Below are 17,371 nucleotides of genomic sequence, written 5' to 3'. Positions count from 1 at the left end.
TGTAGTTAAGCCGCTGAAAAATATCTGTTTTGGTTAACGTTTACCTTCCGTTCAGAATGACTAATTTTTTTAACTCCGTTTATCAGTTCATTCTTCAGACTTAACCCATTTATGCCCAGTGGACTCTCCCATCCTTCAAAATTGGATCAATTTATTTCCAAAATAAGGGATGTCTGGTATATTTATTTCTATTTTTAGAATATTTCTTACAGAATTTCGTTTAAGCAAACAGTGTAGACCCTGATGAGACGCCGCATTATGCGGCGTCTCATCTGGGTCTACGCTGTTTGCAATGTCCTTTTTTCAGGACGCTAGGCATAAATGGGTTAAAGCAATACATGGTCCTGTTATTCTGTTAGAGGATAAGTATACATGCGTCATTATAGATGTCTGATATAAGAGATTTCATTCGTAGCACGTTTTCATCTCCTTTTCTTATGCGCGGAAAACATCACCCCAGGAAACCCGATACCTTGTGAGCAGTGTAATACCATTGGAGCAGTGCTCGTTATTTTAGCTCCACTAACTGGTGTGAGCTTTTGACTGTTAAATAACTGTCGGCAACTGTCCAGTAACTAACTGTTCAATCACTGACATAGGCACTACCGCACAGCTGTAGTGGGCAGCTTCACAAGCTGTCTTGGGCAACACAAGGAAAGATACAATATACGCGCTATTATCACTTTATTCAATCACAAGCATCACTGTTAACGTTCATCAATTTTGCGTTGTCAATAGCGGTTATCTGAAAGTCAAACATTCATATCGTCAGTACATTATAAACATACAAACACAATATTCATACACACGTATACACAAATATTAACATAAACAACAGAAAATATCTTTAACAAGTTATCCTGCAGCTATTGTAGAAAACAAATTCATTACGTAAATGAAATACTGATGAATTTACCTTAAAAATAAAAGATGTAATTTTACCAGAACTAAATTATTTGAACAAAAATAATTTTTCCGAACGAAGGAAAACAAAACAAAAATGAACTTTGAATTTATCTCTTGAATGGCGATTCCTGCATTTTGGTTGGTCAAACTGTCCCGCGAAATAATAATCATATGCAAGTGCAAGTGCAGTCAAGCCTTTCTTTAATTTTTCCAAAATAGTGTTTGTAAAATGAAATAAAACACGAGAATGTTCAAAAAGGCACTACTGATAATACATAAGGCATTTAAAAGTACATTTGTATGCATATGTGCCCACATACACTTACTCTATGCCTCTACAAAGCAAAGAAATTGCAACGAGATTGCTGCAAATTAGTTTTTTTGTAACCAAAAAAGAATTATAAAGTCACTGCTCACATAAGGTTTCCTGGTCTTCTCCAGATGGTATCCATGTTTTCCCAACATGGTCATTAAAACATAAATTTCTCCACAAGAAATAGTTTTCTGGAGAAACCCTGCTGAGAGGTTATGGCAGACATGCGTAAGTTTGTATAAATCCTTTAATTATTGTAGTGGCTTGCAAATTAAAGCAGTTTTTCTCCCCTAAATGCCTGATCATGGCCCATTTTTAGCATCAACTAACATGGGGTAAGTAAATTGGAAAAAAATAAAATGTTCAAAGCCCAATTTGAAACAACTGTGTATTAACATTGATAACAAAGGTATTGGCCTACATGCAGAAAAAATCCTGACAAATTTACTTAAAAAATGAGCGAAATGTGGCTCCCTGAAGTAGAAGATTGGGCAAAATGGGCCATGTTCAGGCATTTAGGGGAGAAAAACTGCTTTAATTTGCAAACCTTCCACAATATCTCGAAATACGACACATTTATGAGACATTGTCGATGCACAATGACCGTTAATTGCTGGAATATACACGAGCGTGCAGTAAGGTAAACTTCATGTGTTGAAAGTTAATGGAAATGTGATCTGTTCTCATTGCTTTCAAATAAACACAATACTTTGCTGGAAATGCACGCATGCCCATGATTATCAACTCCCTGCTTTATTTTAACGTGTTGAACGATTTCACAAATACTTCGAAGTTATTATCACTTTTATCCTTTTCTTCAAATCATTAATAGAAAAGATAATTTTAGCTTCATTTGGAAAAAACAGGGCTTAATGCATAAATTATGCATTAATTGTCATTTCAGTACCAGAAACAAAAAACACCATAAACTCAAAAAGCTAATCAGTGTGCACAGGCTAATCTGGGACACCACTTATTTGACATGCATTAAGCCCCGTTTTCCCTGAAAGCAGCCAATATGTACAGATTTCAATGACAAACTGGCCAATGTCTTCGCACAAGCTGTTAAACACTATTGATTACATACACACTGCAGCTGTCTGCTGCTTTCTGCAGCGTACCAGTGGTAGAGTATAAACAGGCAGATGTGGTTATCGTTCCAAGCGTAATTAGTTCCTAGCGTAGTTAACATCAAACTGACTTGCAAAACACACTCATAACCTTAGTCCTTCGCAAGCGAAGAAATAAAAATACTCATGCCATTTTAAAATTTGTCTTACTCTTGTATTTATAATCCTTGGCTTTGTCGAAAACATGTTGTGTTATGACAGCATCTTACAATGCCGTTTCAAAAACCATTTTTCAATGTTATGCATAGTCACATAATTATTGTGTTGACATTCAGTGTTTTGTTTTTTTCTTGTTGCTTTTGCTCCAATCGTTCATCTGGTAAATACGTGATAAAAACAATATAATGCGAGGCAAATGTTTTATATTACTTCATTAATTCAATTATTCAAATGGTTTTAAACGGATTATTTGCACCACTTTCAGTTTCTGTAAGAATCTGAAAAGAAATGATATCTCAAATTCACCAAAAACGAGGCGACACATTTTGATGTTACAGTAATAAAAGGGTTAAGCAGATCTCAATGATATCTATTTTTTCCCAAATGAGATTCTTTCCATTACAAGTGTGTTATAAAATGTGAAAAAGAAGGTCCAACAAAAGACACGTGCACTCGTTTACAATTAGCTCTGTAACTATTTAAATGAGCTGCGCTCTTGGGAAACAGCTTAATGCATGTGCGTAAATTGTCGTCTCAGATTAGCCTGTGCAGTCCAAACAGGCTAAATAGTGATGAAGCTTAATGCATGTGCGTTAAGTACCATCTCAGATTAGCCTGTGCAGTCCAAACAGGGTAAATAGGGACGAAACTGGATTTTTGTTAAGATAAGACATTCCATAAAAGCGGAAAATGCCGTCCCGGATTAGCTTTTGCGGAACACACAAGCTAATCTGGTATGGCGCTTAACGCATATGCAGTACGCCCCGTTTTCCCACACCGCGGCTCAAATAAATGTGTGTGGTTTAAAAATTAATGTCAGTAAATCAGGAAAATTATTTATTTCATCGAACAGTACATTCACATTGGAGTACTTCACGAATTGTATACACCATTTGTTGCCATGCAGTGTATTATTAAATATTTATTTTTCACCATAATTTACTAGCTATATAAAACAAATTGCAACGTCACGTGTTTTCATTTTCAGTTTTCCTTCGGTAACATTATGTTATTAAATTTCGACCACGCTTTGTTTTATCTAATGTTTCCACTTAATTGCTTCTCTATTTGCGGCCTTCCGCTATATCGGCGAATAAGTTACATTTAGAAGACATTTTCTGTTAATGGCGGGAAAATTCACGTGGGTGCTGTAAAGGTCAGAGCAAACACGTCTCGTCTGGTACAGGTAAGCTAATAAAAGTGTAATCTACGGTCAATGCGTACATTTTTTTTACAAAACGACGACATTTAATGTTTTGTTTAATTGCTGTTTGTTATGCAAATATTGATACATTTTTTCTGGGAAATAGTGTCCATATTGGATTTTTGAAGAAGTCCTGTTTTAGTTTGTAAAAAACAGTATAAGTGCTTTGACAAGGTATTGAATATTCGCTATAAACTGAAGAAAAAATACTCGGATACAGTAAATATGTATGTTAATATTTTTTAATTAATTATTGGTGTATATTCACTTCAGAATATGAACAAAAAATAAGAACATGAAATATAATGCAAGCTTGCAATTTAAGGTGAACGTTTTTTGATTTTTTTGGAAAGTAACATTCAGCGTTGTTTCTACATTATAGTTATGTTTTACCTGAAAAAACAAACACATTTCCTACCGTTTCGCTTGAGCCGCGTACACAATTATGCTTCGACATTTATATTGTCTTGGGGTTTCCATCCATGTTTGGGTCTCTACGGCGAATTAGAGCTCGGTGCTTATCCCATTGGCTTCAACAGCCTGTCCCTCAAATTTCCATCTCAGCCAATCCACGTTGACCTTCGAATGCTGTTTGCATTTAATGAGCGAAGCTGACCAGCGATTCAGCCAATCGACACTCGGGATTTCTAACAAAGGCACGTGTATGGGATACCAAAGGGGTCGAAACTTTAACTTCTGCTCGAGCAGAAAAAAATGCTGCTCGAGCAGCATTTAAATGCTGCTCGACCAGCAAAATACTGCTCGAGCAGCAAATTTACTGCTCGACCAGCATTTTTTCTGCTCGAGCAGAAAAATCCTGCTCGACCAGCATTTATTTTTAGATTATGGCATTAGCCAATCAGAACTCTTGTTATATTTGCCATTTGGTGCAAAACTGGCTTGTTTGGAAAAAATGGCTGCCGCCGTGATGGTGCCTTTTTCACATCTTCTGCAAGTTTATGTGACGATCTGTTTAAAGTTTAACATTGACACGCGGTAAGTGCTTTATATTTTGGCTGCAAACTAGTCGATCAAAAAATTGTTGCCATTCGCTTAATGAGAAAATCGATCATAAATGTCTAACGGCTGTTAAAACTTTTGCGAAAATCACGACGATGACTGATAAGAATTGGTCAATGGGTGGGTTCTCTGTTTCTATCGATTTACTTTCTTAATGATTCTTAATTATTGCTTCCGACACAGGTGCCGATAACCTGTGATTGTGCCTTTCTGGTTAACATTGTTTACGTTTCTCGTTCTCCCCATATATGTATATCTGCTGTCCTAACTTTTACAATTATCCAAAATATCATGTCTGTTAACCAGTTCTCAGTGCCCCAGATAAGCTGCGTATCTGCGTCTTTCACCCTATTAAAATATTTAAAAATGCAAAGAAATACAATATCATGAGTATTGAAAACGCAACCAATTTGACTTTTACGCAAATTCGTTTAATTAAAGATACAAAACTTCGATTAAAAATGCTATGCTCATTTTAGGTATTTTCTCTTTTGAATTATTATCATAACGCGGTGACGCTTACACTCAGCAAGCTTAGCAAACGGTCATAGTTATTCAAACACTATGAGTTTTCAATCTGACCTAATTCGTCGCTCATTGTGCATGTATTTGTAAAGCGTCTGTAGTTTCAGTTTCTATTACGATGCGAAATAAAAATAGCTAAGAGAGGTCGAAAGACGTCCGAGATTGTTGCGCCAAAATATCAGCTGATCGCAAACTTTTTCGAATCAAGAAAGCAAGAGCCAACAAGTGCCGAATCATTCGTGTTATCGATTTTGTTAGAAACTGTGCATACAGCATTTGAGTTGACATCCAAAAAACATGATGGAAAGTCTGTGACTTAACAAATCTGTCAAAAGTATAAAAAGGCATGTCATTGGTTAGAATTTCTCGACATTTTTTAAAGTTTATATCATGGACAGTTTCAAGGATTAAAGATGTTACGAAACATCAGTTAATTAAAATGTATGATGATAGTTTACAGTTCTATTGAATCAATACAAGTGTGCAGCGTCAACGGAAGTAAATCAGCAATTATTTAAAGGTATGCATTTTTATTACTCATTTCACTCTATATGAAGAATGGAATCACCCTATTTTTTAAAATCAATGGTTGAAAACCCAATTTTCCCAAATAATTATCTGGGGCACTGAGTTCTCGAGGACTTTTCTCAATTTAAATGTAAATTATTTTTCACCGAGGCCTATTAGCTTGTTCAAAGCTAACAACAGGTAAAATGTGAGTTGTGTCTGAATTACAAGTTGTTTAATTTTTCATATTGAAATGTTTACAATTTACTATTTATTGAATAACTTGGCAGTGCATAATTAAGTTCTGGGATGTTATTTTCAGCTCTGAACTGCGAAAAAAATGCATAATAATTACATTGGTGGCACTATACTGTAATGAGTTACCTTTCATTACACACTCATTTTAACCATGGCATGCTATTGTACAACATGTCTTGACGGAAATAATTTCGATAAAAAATATTTGCAGGAAATAATTTTTCCATTGCGAATCGTTTGTATCTTTTTATCTTTATTCTGAAATGCCCCTCTTAAGAATAATGTCATGTATAGCTGGTTTAGAATTAAGGATGATGATATGTCCTAACAGCATTTTGTCATGTCATTTACTGTACTTCTTAACCTACATGTATTTGAATATTCAGTCCCCATGTAACTACGCCCATATGTTGTGGACATTTTCATACAAGAATACAAACAGGAATATGTATTGGAGTTTGCTGTTTAAATTTACAGTCAATCGGAGGGTAACAGGTTTGTTTTTAACCAGAAGTGAGGAACTAAACGCAATTGGCAGGGAAAAAAATATCTCTTTATACCACTTAAGTATATTTGCATCACAGGAGCTCTGGTGTCATGAGGTTGAGGAAACTAGTGTTGAATCTAAAACATTTAGCATCATGGACTCAAAAGTGTGAAGCCAAGTCAGACACCGCAAAATGTAAAATAATCTGTCAGATGTTTGGTCTGACAGGCTACAAAATTCTGTCAGACTGAAGGATAATTTCTGGATTCCACTTATTAGCATACCTGATAATAGCATATTTCTGTAATTAGCATATAGCAGTGCTCCAGATAACATGTGTAAAGGCGTAAAAACGAATAAAATTTCTTAAATAACGATTTAGATTTAAAATCTTTGCATAAAGTTACGCATTGAAAAAATAAAACACAAATTCGACATTTTCGAACGTGCGTAAAACTTCCAGTAGCAAATTATATATGGTAAACATTTCATCCCGGTTCTGACATGTCGAGGCGCTCAATTAAAACTACAGCTTTAAGTCAACGTCACTTTGCTGTTAGGAAGGGCCACACTTAAGAACGGTCGAAAGGCCAAACAGTCTCGATTCTGTTCTCCTGGTATTACAGGCGAGTCATTACTGTTTATTGTACCTTTTTAATTACACTTATCGTAATTTTTATTCACAAGTAATAAACAATATACCTATTCAAAATGTCATTAAAATTAAATGTTAAATATATATTTTTGATATGACTTTAACGGCGACCAAAATGCCATTATGACCTAAGCCGAATTGACAGTTACTGTTTTAAATAAAAAATCAAAATGTCCAACCGAAGCGGTGTATCGAAGCGTGGAAGGCAAAAAAAGCAAGATGAGCAAGATAGATGTGGGGTCTTTTGAGCCAGAAAAAGCTGTCCGATTATGGGAAAGCAAGAAACAGAAAAGAAAGCCAGGCTTTTCCAAGACTATAAACCAAAATGTTGGATTGTTGATGTGTCAAAAACAATGCATAACAATTATTTGGTAATATAGTGTTAAGAATTAATTTTATAAATAGGGGGTAAAATAAGAATTAATTTGTGAAATAGGGAGTAAATAAGAATTTGACCAAATTTTTATCTGGAGCTCTGATATAGAATGTCAAAGCACAGATTAATTCTTAAATTTTAATGTATTTTTATTAACCAGGTTTTCCGAAGGAAAAAACTGGTTATTAGATTGGCGAATGCGGGCGGGCTGGCTGGCTGGCGGGCTGGCTGGCTGGCTGGCGGGCTGGCGGAACAAGCTTGTCCGGGCCATAACTATGTCGTTCATTGTCAGATTTTAAAATCATTTGGCACATTTGTTCACCATCATTGGACGGTGTGTCGCGCGAAATAATTACGTCTATATCTCCAAGGTCAAGGTCACACTTTGAGTTCAAAGGTAAAAAATGGCCATAAATGAGCTTGTCCGAGCCATAACTATGTCGTTCATTGTCAGATTTTAAAATCATTTGGCACATTTGTTCACCATCATTGGACGGTGTGTCGCGCGAAATAATTACGTCGATATCTCCAAGGTCAAGGTCACACTTTGAGTTCAAAGGTAAAAAATAGCCATAAATGAGCTTGTCTGGGCTATAACTATGTCATTCATTATGATATTTTAAAATCATTTGGCACATTTGTTCACCATCATGGGACGGTGTGTTGCACAAAAGAATCACGTCAATATCTCCAATGTCAAGGTCGCCACGACTAAAAATAGATTTATTTTAAAACAAACTTACAAAGGGTGTTAATTTTGTTTGTTCATTTAAAAAGTTCAGTTTGAGTTGTCTCCCTTTATCAGATTTTTTTTCACAATGAAAACCTGGTTTTGTGACAATTTTGTCCCTTGTTCTTCTATTAATAGCATAATTTTTAACCCCAATATTCAGAATTCACTTAAAGTCTTTATAGCATAGAACATTCTCAGAATGCCAAGAAAATATGCTTTAAATCTGCAAAAATATGCTCAAATGCAAATGCAAATACCTTAGAATACAATTCCATTTGATAAATAGTTATCTTAAACATCAATCATATACAATGTTGAATTTAAATTTCACTTTGACAATCAATTATTAACAGATTTGACTTATTGTATGCCCCCAGTTGCTATATTTATGCTAAAATGTGTGTTCCTGTTAATAGCATATTCCTGTTATTAGCATAATTTTTGCTGACATGGTATGCTAAGAACAGGAATCCACTGTAGCAACATATTAATCAAGAATTATGGTTTGAATCCGTGAACTATTATTTTTTATGGTGAAAGAAAATCTCCATGGCGCGTTTTCAAAAATTCCTAATCAAGCTTGATAAAAGAACACACAGAATAGCAAATTTATTACAGCGCCAACTTCAGGGTAAAAATGATTGATTTTTTTTATATTCCTTAAAGACAAGTGCCGCATCATGTCCTATGGGTGATTTAAAAAATAATGAAGCCTAAATAAAAATGCATTTATTTTCTTACCATTACAGGTTTTTTTTATCTGATTTTGAGGAAAGGGCCTGGCATTTTTTTAGGGGAAAAAAATCGCGCGAAACGCCAGATTTTTTGGGGGAAAATCACACGAAACGCCGGATTTTGGGCAAAATAAGGAAAGTCTTAAATAATCAATTAAGCATATTTTACTGTTTTTAAAACAAATTCAAGAAAACAGAAAATTTAATTATGCAATATTTTTCTTTTTTCTACACTGGATCAGATTAACTTATATATTGAAAGGTTAAACAAACAAAAAAATTTTTTTTGGAGGGGAAAATGAAATCTAGGGGAAAATTTACCAGCTGAGGGGAACAAAAAATCGGAGGGGAAAGGGCCGATGATCGGCGGGTCACAAAGAAGGGGAAAAAAACCTGCATTAAGCATGTTTGAGTTCTTTTTCTATCTTACAGAAGTGTTTCCATGTGAATAACTTAAATGTGAAAATTCTTCTCATAATTTGCTTCATTTACAAAATATATTGAAAAATATCCTTAAAATTGCCCCAAGTGTACTGGTTTTGCGTGACATTTTATGTAAAAGGCAATTTTCAATTCTATACTTCAATAAAACTTTCAGAAATATTAGGTATTGCCATCATTAAATGAATATAAAAATGCATATGCTTTAAGAAAAATAAAACAATGCTTCTAACTTAGGTTGATATCTCTTGTAGCAAGTGTTCAAAGCAATGATGTTCTTGTCAATTTTGTGCCACAATTTTCAACTCTCTTCACGTATATTAAGAGGTGGCATCATAAAGTGCTTCAATATTTATAGGCAAAAAGTGTCCCAAGTGTACATTTTGCAAGAAAGTTATTTTAAATTTTTCATAAGATAGAATTTTCAATGTTTTACATCATTTTCTTCAAACCATTAATGTTTATCACTAGATGTACTGAAAATTTGATGCCAAAACCTTGTGAACTTTTTTTGCAAGACAAATATCGCATTGTCCCAAGTGTACGAAATTTTTATCATGTTTGATGAACAGGTGATAGCTTTTAAAAAATAAACAAAGGCACCAATTTTCTGGAAAGAAGTACACAGAAGGGTGTAATCTCCAACAGAAAAAGGTGGTTTCTTCACTATGGGGGTGAACTACTCTTATTATATGGGTATGTCTCCATATTTTGTCTTCAGAAGAAAAATATAAGCATATAAATGATAATGTGTGGGAACTAGGGAAGTATATTTGACTTTACCATAACATTATTACAAAAATGCATTTCCTCTTCTCAAATTAATGTCAATTTTAATCAAAATGTTTCTCCAATAATCTTCAATGTTAGCCTGAAGTTGGTTAACAAATGTTGTAAATGTACACTTGGGACACAAAATAAATGTTTTTCTTATAAACCTCCAGAAAGTGAAAACAAACTTACATTATAGCAGAATTAATGATTAAATTTCGATTTAATAAAGCATTCAAAAGCAACTGAAAAAAAAAGCCAAAATAAAAGTTGAATATGGTCAAATGTCAAATATGATTGATGACAAAGTCTTTCAGACACTTATAATTAAACCACGCAGACTGTCACCCTTGTGGTACAATTCCTACACATCTAAACTAAAAACCATGTTAAAACCTTCGATAAACAAAGGTACAGCACTTATTATTATTTCATTCATTTTTAATGACACATTACCTAAATATATAGAGGATATATTGTATTACAGAGGAAGGTCAAGTAAGAGGACATCGTGTTTAATGTATAAAGTATAAAAAGAACAAGGTCTAATTTATAAAGAACAAGGTCCAATATATAGAGAATATAATGTTTAATATATAGAGAGCAAGGTCTAAATATAGAACAGTGAATTATATGTGTGTTGTTATGAGAAAACTGGGCTTAATTCATGTGCGGAAAGTCTAGTCCCTGATTAGCCTGTGCAGATTGCACAGGCTAATCAGGGACGAGACTTTCCGCTTTTACAGTATTTTTAGTTTGAAGGAAGTCCCTTCTTACCGAAAATCAAGTTTAAGCGGAAAGTGTCGTCCCTGATAAGCCGGTGCGGCCTGCACAGGCTAATCTGGGACGACACTTTACGCACCTGAATTTAGCCCAGTTTTATCAGAACAAGACACATATTATAGAAAACGAGGTCAAATATTATAAAAAAATATAAACATGTATCATAAAAAAGAAACTTCACATATATTTGAAGGCCATCCTATATTTTGATAAATCAGAGTTTTTACTTTAAGATACACTGCTTTGAGGCCAGGAAAAAAACTTTTAAGAGTATAGTTTTGAAAAATATGTGTTAAAAAACATGAAAATTTCAATTCTTCCATATTGTTTTTTTAAAACACTTCTGATTTTGTATTTAAATTTTTCTTAAGAACATACTGCATGTTGACAAAACACACAAAATATTGATAACATGTTTTAATGGGATTTTATTAAGTGCAAAAGACATGTACATTAATAAAAAAAAATTCAAAACATTTGGTTAACATCTTTTGTTGTGAAAAAGTGATCACATCTGACAGAGCGGCCCTACTCATTTATAAAACTTGAACCCTTTGCAATACAAACAAAACTGTTGCCATAACTTAACATCTAAAATTTGAGAAAAGTTTTCATTTAGGTTTCATTATCCCCACGCTTTTCGGAGAAAAAGTAGGGATATTGTGGTTATCTCCGTTGTCCGTCCGTCCTGGCCACTTTCTCCTCCTACACTTTAAGCACTAGAACCTTGAAACTTACACACATGGTAGCTATGAGCATCTGTGCGACCCTGCACTATTTGGAATTTTGATCTGACCCCAAGGTCAAAAGTTATGTGGGTTTAGGTGGGGCCGGGTCAGAGATTTTTACTCATTTTTATGCCCCCGGATCGAAAGAAAGGGGGTATATTGATTTTGGCCTGTCTGTCATTGTGTGTGTGTGTGTGTGTGTCACAAAACTTTAACCTTGGTCATAAATTTTGCAATATTCAAGATAGCAACTTGATATTTGGCATGCATGTGTATCTCATGGAGCTGCACATTTTGAGTGCACCATACTACACTGAATGTCTTCAAATTGATACTGAACCTCTCTTATGGCAATACGGATAATCTCAACTACCGGTATGCATGGCCCCATTACCAACCCTGGGGTGCCCCGCCCACATTGGCCACGCCCACCCAAAATTGCCTTTTACTATAATTTCTTCATTTCTACACCGATTCACTTCAAATTGATACTGAACCTCTCTTATGACATTATGGTTAATCTCAACTATGCATGGCCCCATTACCAACCCTGGGGCGCCCCGCCCACATAGGCCACGCCCACCCAAAATTGCCTTTTACTATAATTTCTTCATTTCTACAACGATTCACATCTAATTGATACCGAACTTCTCTTCAATGCGTTCAATTTCAACTATGCATAGCCCCATTACCAACCCTGGGGCACCCCTGGGTCAAACATGCGGCGTGGGGATACACGTCGGCCTCTGACGCACCATTTCTAGTTTAATATTTTTGAAATCACCCATTTTTGTGTAAAGTTTGGAGAAAAATCAAGAAAAACATATTTTAACAATGAAATACATTTAAGTTGTTTGATGATATTTTCATGTATTTCAAATACCCTATTTGTACCCATTGAAAACCTTTAAAACTTTAATTTTGCATTGTTATTTTGTGTTGGGCTTGAAGAAAAAAGATTGATCTGTATGCAAATGTTTACATTAAATCTCACAATCATAACAATTTCCAATTTATCGACAGTGGTGACCGGGTTTTATCATTATTATATGATTATTAGTGCTTGTGATCATATTTCAGATGCCCAGGGGCCTTTATGGTTGGGTTAGAGAGGGGTGCTCCCTCCCTTCCTGAATTGATTTTTAGCTCCACTGGCCAAAGGCCAGTGGAGTTTATGTCATGGTCCTGTGTCCGTCATGCGTGCGTCCGTCCGTGCCTGCGTGCGTGCGTCCGTCAGTTTATTAACTTTTCCTTTAAACATCTTCTTCTCCTAAACTACTGGTCCAATTCTGATGAAATTTCTCAGTAATGTTCCTTGGGTGAACCTCTTTTAAATTTGTTCAAATTATGCGCCTGGGGTCAAATTTGACCCTGCTCTGGGGTTACAAAATTGAACATATGCTTATATAAGGCCTATTTTGTGAAATCTTTCAAAATCTTCGCATCCATAACCATTTGGCATAGGGCTATCGAATTTGGTATGTAGAGACATCTAATAGTCCTCTACCAAATTTGTTCAAATTATGCCCCTGGGTTCAAATTTGAAACTGCCCCGGGGGTCACAAAATTTAACATATGCTAATATAGGGTCTATTTTGTGAAAACTTTACAACTCTTTTTGTCCATAACCATTGGGCCTAGGGCTACCAAATTTGGAAGATAGTGACATCTTATAGTCCTCTACCAAGTTTGCTCAAATTATGTCCCTGGGGTCAAGTTTGACCCTGCCCCGAGGGTCACAAAATTGAACATATGCTTGTATGAGGCCTATTTTGTGAAAACTTAAAAAATCTACTTGTCCATAACTGTATGGCATAGTGCTACCAAATTTGGTATGTATTGACATGTATTAATTCTCTTCTTAGTTTGTTCAAACTATGCCCCTGGGGTCAAATTTGAAACTGCCCCGGGGGTCACAAAATTGAACATATGCTTATAAATGGCTAATTTAGGGTAAACTTTAAAAATCATTCTTGTCCATAACCATTGGGCCTAGGGCTACCAAATTTGGTATAAAGTGACATCTTATAGTCCTCTACCAAGTTTGTTCAAATTATGCCTCTGGGGTCAACTTTGACCCTGCCCCGGGGGGAGGGGGGTCACAAAATTGAATAAACGCTTATAAAGCGCCTATTTTGTGAAAATTTTAAAAATCTTCTAGTTGAAAACCATTCGGACTATGGCTACCAAATTTGGTTTGCAGTAACATCTTATTGTTCTCTACCAAGTTTGTTCAAATTATGCCCTTTGGGTCAAATTTGACCGTGACCCGCGGGTCACAAAATTGAACATTATATACACTTCTTTCTTGCTTATTTCGAGAAAACTTTTAAAATATTCTTGTCCTTAACTCTCGGATCTAGGGCTACCACATTTTGTATGTAGTGAGATATAGTAGTTCTCTATGTGTCCAATAATTATGTTGATGAAGGTGGCAGTGGTAATGACTTGATATGTCTGTGAGATATGAATGCCAAAGTCTTCGTTTTACATAACATGAATTTTTATGTAAAAGTGGTGGTTCTTCATAAATTCTACATGTTCTTTGTAAATGATGACCTCTACAAAGTTGTTCCAGGAGTACCATATTGCCTGACAATCTTTTGTTTTATTGTTAACTTAAACTTGATTCTAGCATGCCACTATACTTCTTTGAAGTAATTTGAGCAAAGTTCTCACTGTTTAGTAATGTATACATTGTTTAAGGTACATTTTAATTTCACATTTTGTAGGTGGACTTCAATATGTATGATCTACTTATGCTGCCACAATGTAAAGGCAACAATCACTGGGTTTTGCTGGTTGCAAGTGTTATGTTCAGGACTGTAACCATTTACGACTCGTTGGGTGGTAACAACAAGGCCTTGTTCGATTTGTTCTGGTAAGGTTCAAAGCTGTAATTCATTTTTTGTCTTACCTGCTTGATATAGCAGTCACAGTAGCAGTTGGTGTATGTGCATTTTATGTGTGTCTCTGAGCTTATCCAAACTGTGATTCGATAATTGAATATGCCATTTTTAATATAGCTTACCACATATGTTCTCCATGTAGAGAAGCTGCAGAGCATGCGTTAACAAGAGATCAAAGGTCACATTTAGGGAGCTTTTTTGGCCAGTTCCAGTTATCATTCATCAGGCAATATAGCAAACAAGATATTCAAAAAACTTTGTAAATCTTATTTGTTTTTAACCAGGTTTTCCGAAGGAAAAAACTGGTTATCTATATTTGGATTTTTATCTTAAATATTAACTTGTAATGAGCACCAACACTTAAAAAATGATATAAATATATATAAATATATATAAATTTAAGCTTGCTTTCTTAGTTCATTCTTATTTATTATTGTGTCCTATCTCTCACACTTATGTGTTTCAAATAATGTGTTAATAGATTCACATATAAATATATGTTTGAAAACTGATTACCAAAACAATTTGGTATAGATAAAGTACCGCTTAAGTATATAGGCACATGATTTTTTTGATTTTTACCAACAAAATATTTGTTGCAGCCAGTTCATGTGTCAACGAGCGCAAATTGTGAAAGATGGCTTGGAAAAAATCAGTTCAGAGTTAAAAGCGCCACCTTGCAACAAACAGCGCCACGGAAACAGCTGTGGAGTGTTTGCATTGATGGTAATAAATAAGCTTTATATTTCTATATAGGTGTCACTTTGTCGTACTGTCGGTCGGTCTGTCTCGAAATTTCATCCGATCTTCACCAAACTTGGTCACAAGTTGTATCTTGATGATGTTTAGGCCAAGTTTGAATATGGGTCATGCTGGGTCAAAAACTAGGTCACGGGGTCACTGCATTAACTTTTATTCAACAAAATAATGGGAGAATGTAGAATATAATCATCGTACCTTTCTGTTGGTGCATTGGTTTTTAGAGCCTTGCATTTTCTTATAATTTATAAAGGACATGATATTTCATATGTATTATCATAACCTGAGGATCAAACTGTGTTATAGAGTCTTTTGTCAAATAACCCTGAAAAAAGGTTAAACAAGAAGATAACTCATATTTTAATTTATTAATGTGTCATATAATGAAAAAAAAGCATTCTCTTTGCTCCATTATATTGTTTTGTATGAAAAGTTGTTTTTCAGTGTCTTAATGTGATTGTATATTTATGATGCATAAAACATGAATACTTTTCACTGTCAAACTATCGTTCTTGCAATTTTATTTTCAGAAATACTATTTTTGTTGAACACTTAATCTAGTGAATATATATGCTTTTCTTATTGCAAACAACTGTTGTTGTTTTTATGCCCCCCTTCGAAGAAGAGGGGGTATATTGCTTTGCTCATGTCGGTCGGTCTGTCGGTCCGTCCACCAGGTGGTTGTCAGACGATAACTCAAGAACGCTTGGGCCTAGGATCATGAAACTTCATAGGTAGATTGATCATGACTTGCAGATGACTCTTATTGATTTTGAGGTCACTAGGTCAAAGGTGAAGGTCACAGCGACCAGAAATAGTAAAATGGTTTTTGAATGATAACTCAAGAACGCATACGCCTAGGATCATGAAACTTCATGGGTAGATTGATCATGACTTGCAGATGACCCTAATTGATTTTGAGGTCACTAGGTCAAAGGTCCAGGTCACGGTGACCAGAAATAGTAAAATGGTTTCCGGATGATAACTCAAGAACGCATACGCCTAGGATCATGAAACTTCATGGGTAGATTGATCATGACTCGCAGATGACCCCTATTGATTTTGAGGTCACTAGGTCAAAGGTCAAGGTCACAATGATCCAAAATAGTAAAATGGTTTTCGGATGATAACTCAATAACGCATACACCTAGGATCATGAAACTTCATAGGTAGATTGATCATGACTTGCAGATGACCCCTATTGATTTTGAGGTCACAAGGTCAAAGGTCAAGGTCACAGTGACCCGAAATAGTAAAATGATTTTCAGATGATAACTCAAGAATGCTTTTGCCTAGGATCATGACACTTCATAGGTACATTGATCGTGACCCGCAGATGACCCCTATTGATTTTCAGGTCACTATTTTAACACAAGTATGAATGACTTTTACTTTATTTCCAGACTGCCAAATGTTTGGTCATGAAAAAGCATCCCACAATGTTGTGACAGGCCCATGATTCAGTTTATCGAGACTAGTCGTGAGAAGCAGACTTCTGATTCCTGGAGTGCGGCAAACATATCTGTGCGACTCGATCACTCCACTGTAAAGACCCGCACTGCATTAAAATGGATATTATCAATATGTGTTGTTGCTCGAAAATATGTTTGTGTAGCAGGAAGTGCTTTGGGCTCGATTAATCTGAGAACTCAACAAAATATTAATAAAATCCTTCTGTGCCTTTTAGTTCTAAAAACAGAAGTAGCCAGTTGGTATTACACATCTCCTAAACAAGTACAGCACGATAAAACTTAAGATGTTATAATCCTAAATTTTTATAACATCTTTATATCCACACAAAAATATTGATGATTGTGGTGCTCAGATTGCAAAACCACCTGTTTGGCAAAAATAATGCAGATGGTCAGATTATGATAAGTGCAAGAAAAAAAGAATAACTCTGGAGATAATAATTGATATGATAATCATTGCTTGACAGAATCACAATTGACCTAGATATTTATTTATGTAGT

General features: G+C 35.1%; 1 long non-coding RNA gene across 1 annotated transcript; it reads left to right on the top strand.

Annotated features, from left to right (window-relative positions):
• Positions 1–4,518: 4,518 nt before the first annotated feature.
• On the top strand, positions 4,519–17,071 carry LOC127857872 (uncharacterized). Its single transcript, XR_008038661.1, has 4 exons — positions 4,519–4,708; positions 14,463–14,611; positions 15,242–15,365; positions 16,802–17,071. It is a non-coding gene; the product is annotated as an uncharacterized LOC127857872 (long non-coding RNA).
• Positions 17,072–17,371: the final 300 nt, after the last annotated feature.

The sequence above is a fragment of the Dreissena polymorpha genome, chromosome 14, assembly GCF_020536995.1.
Source record: "Dreissena polymorpha isolate Duluth1 chromosome 14, UMN_Dpol_1.0, whole genome shotgun sequence".
Lineage (NCBI taxonomy): Eukaryota > Metazoa > Mollusca > Bivalvia > Myida > Dreissenidae > Dreissena > Dreissena polymorpha.
This window is presented reverse-complemented; position numbering and strand designations above follow the sequence as displayed.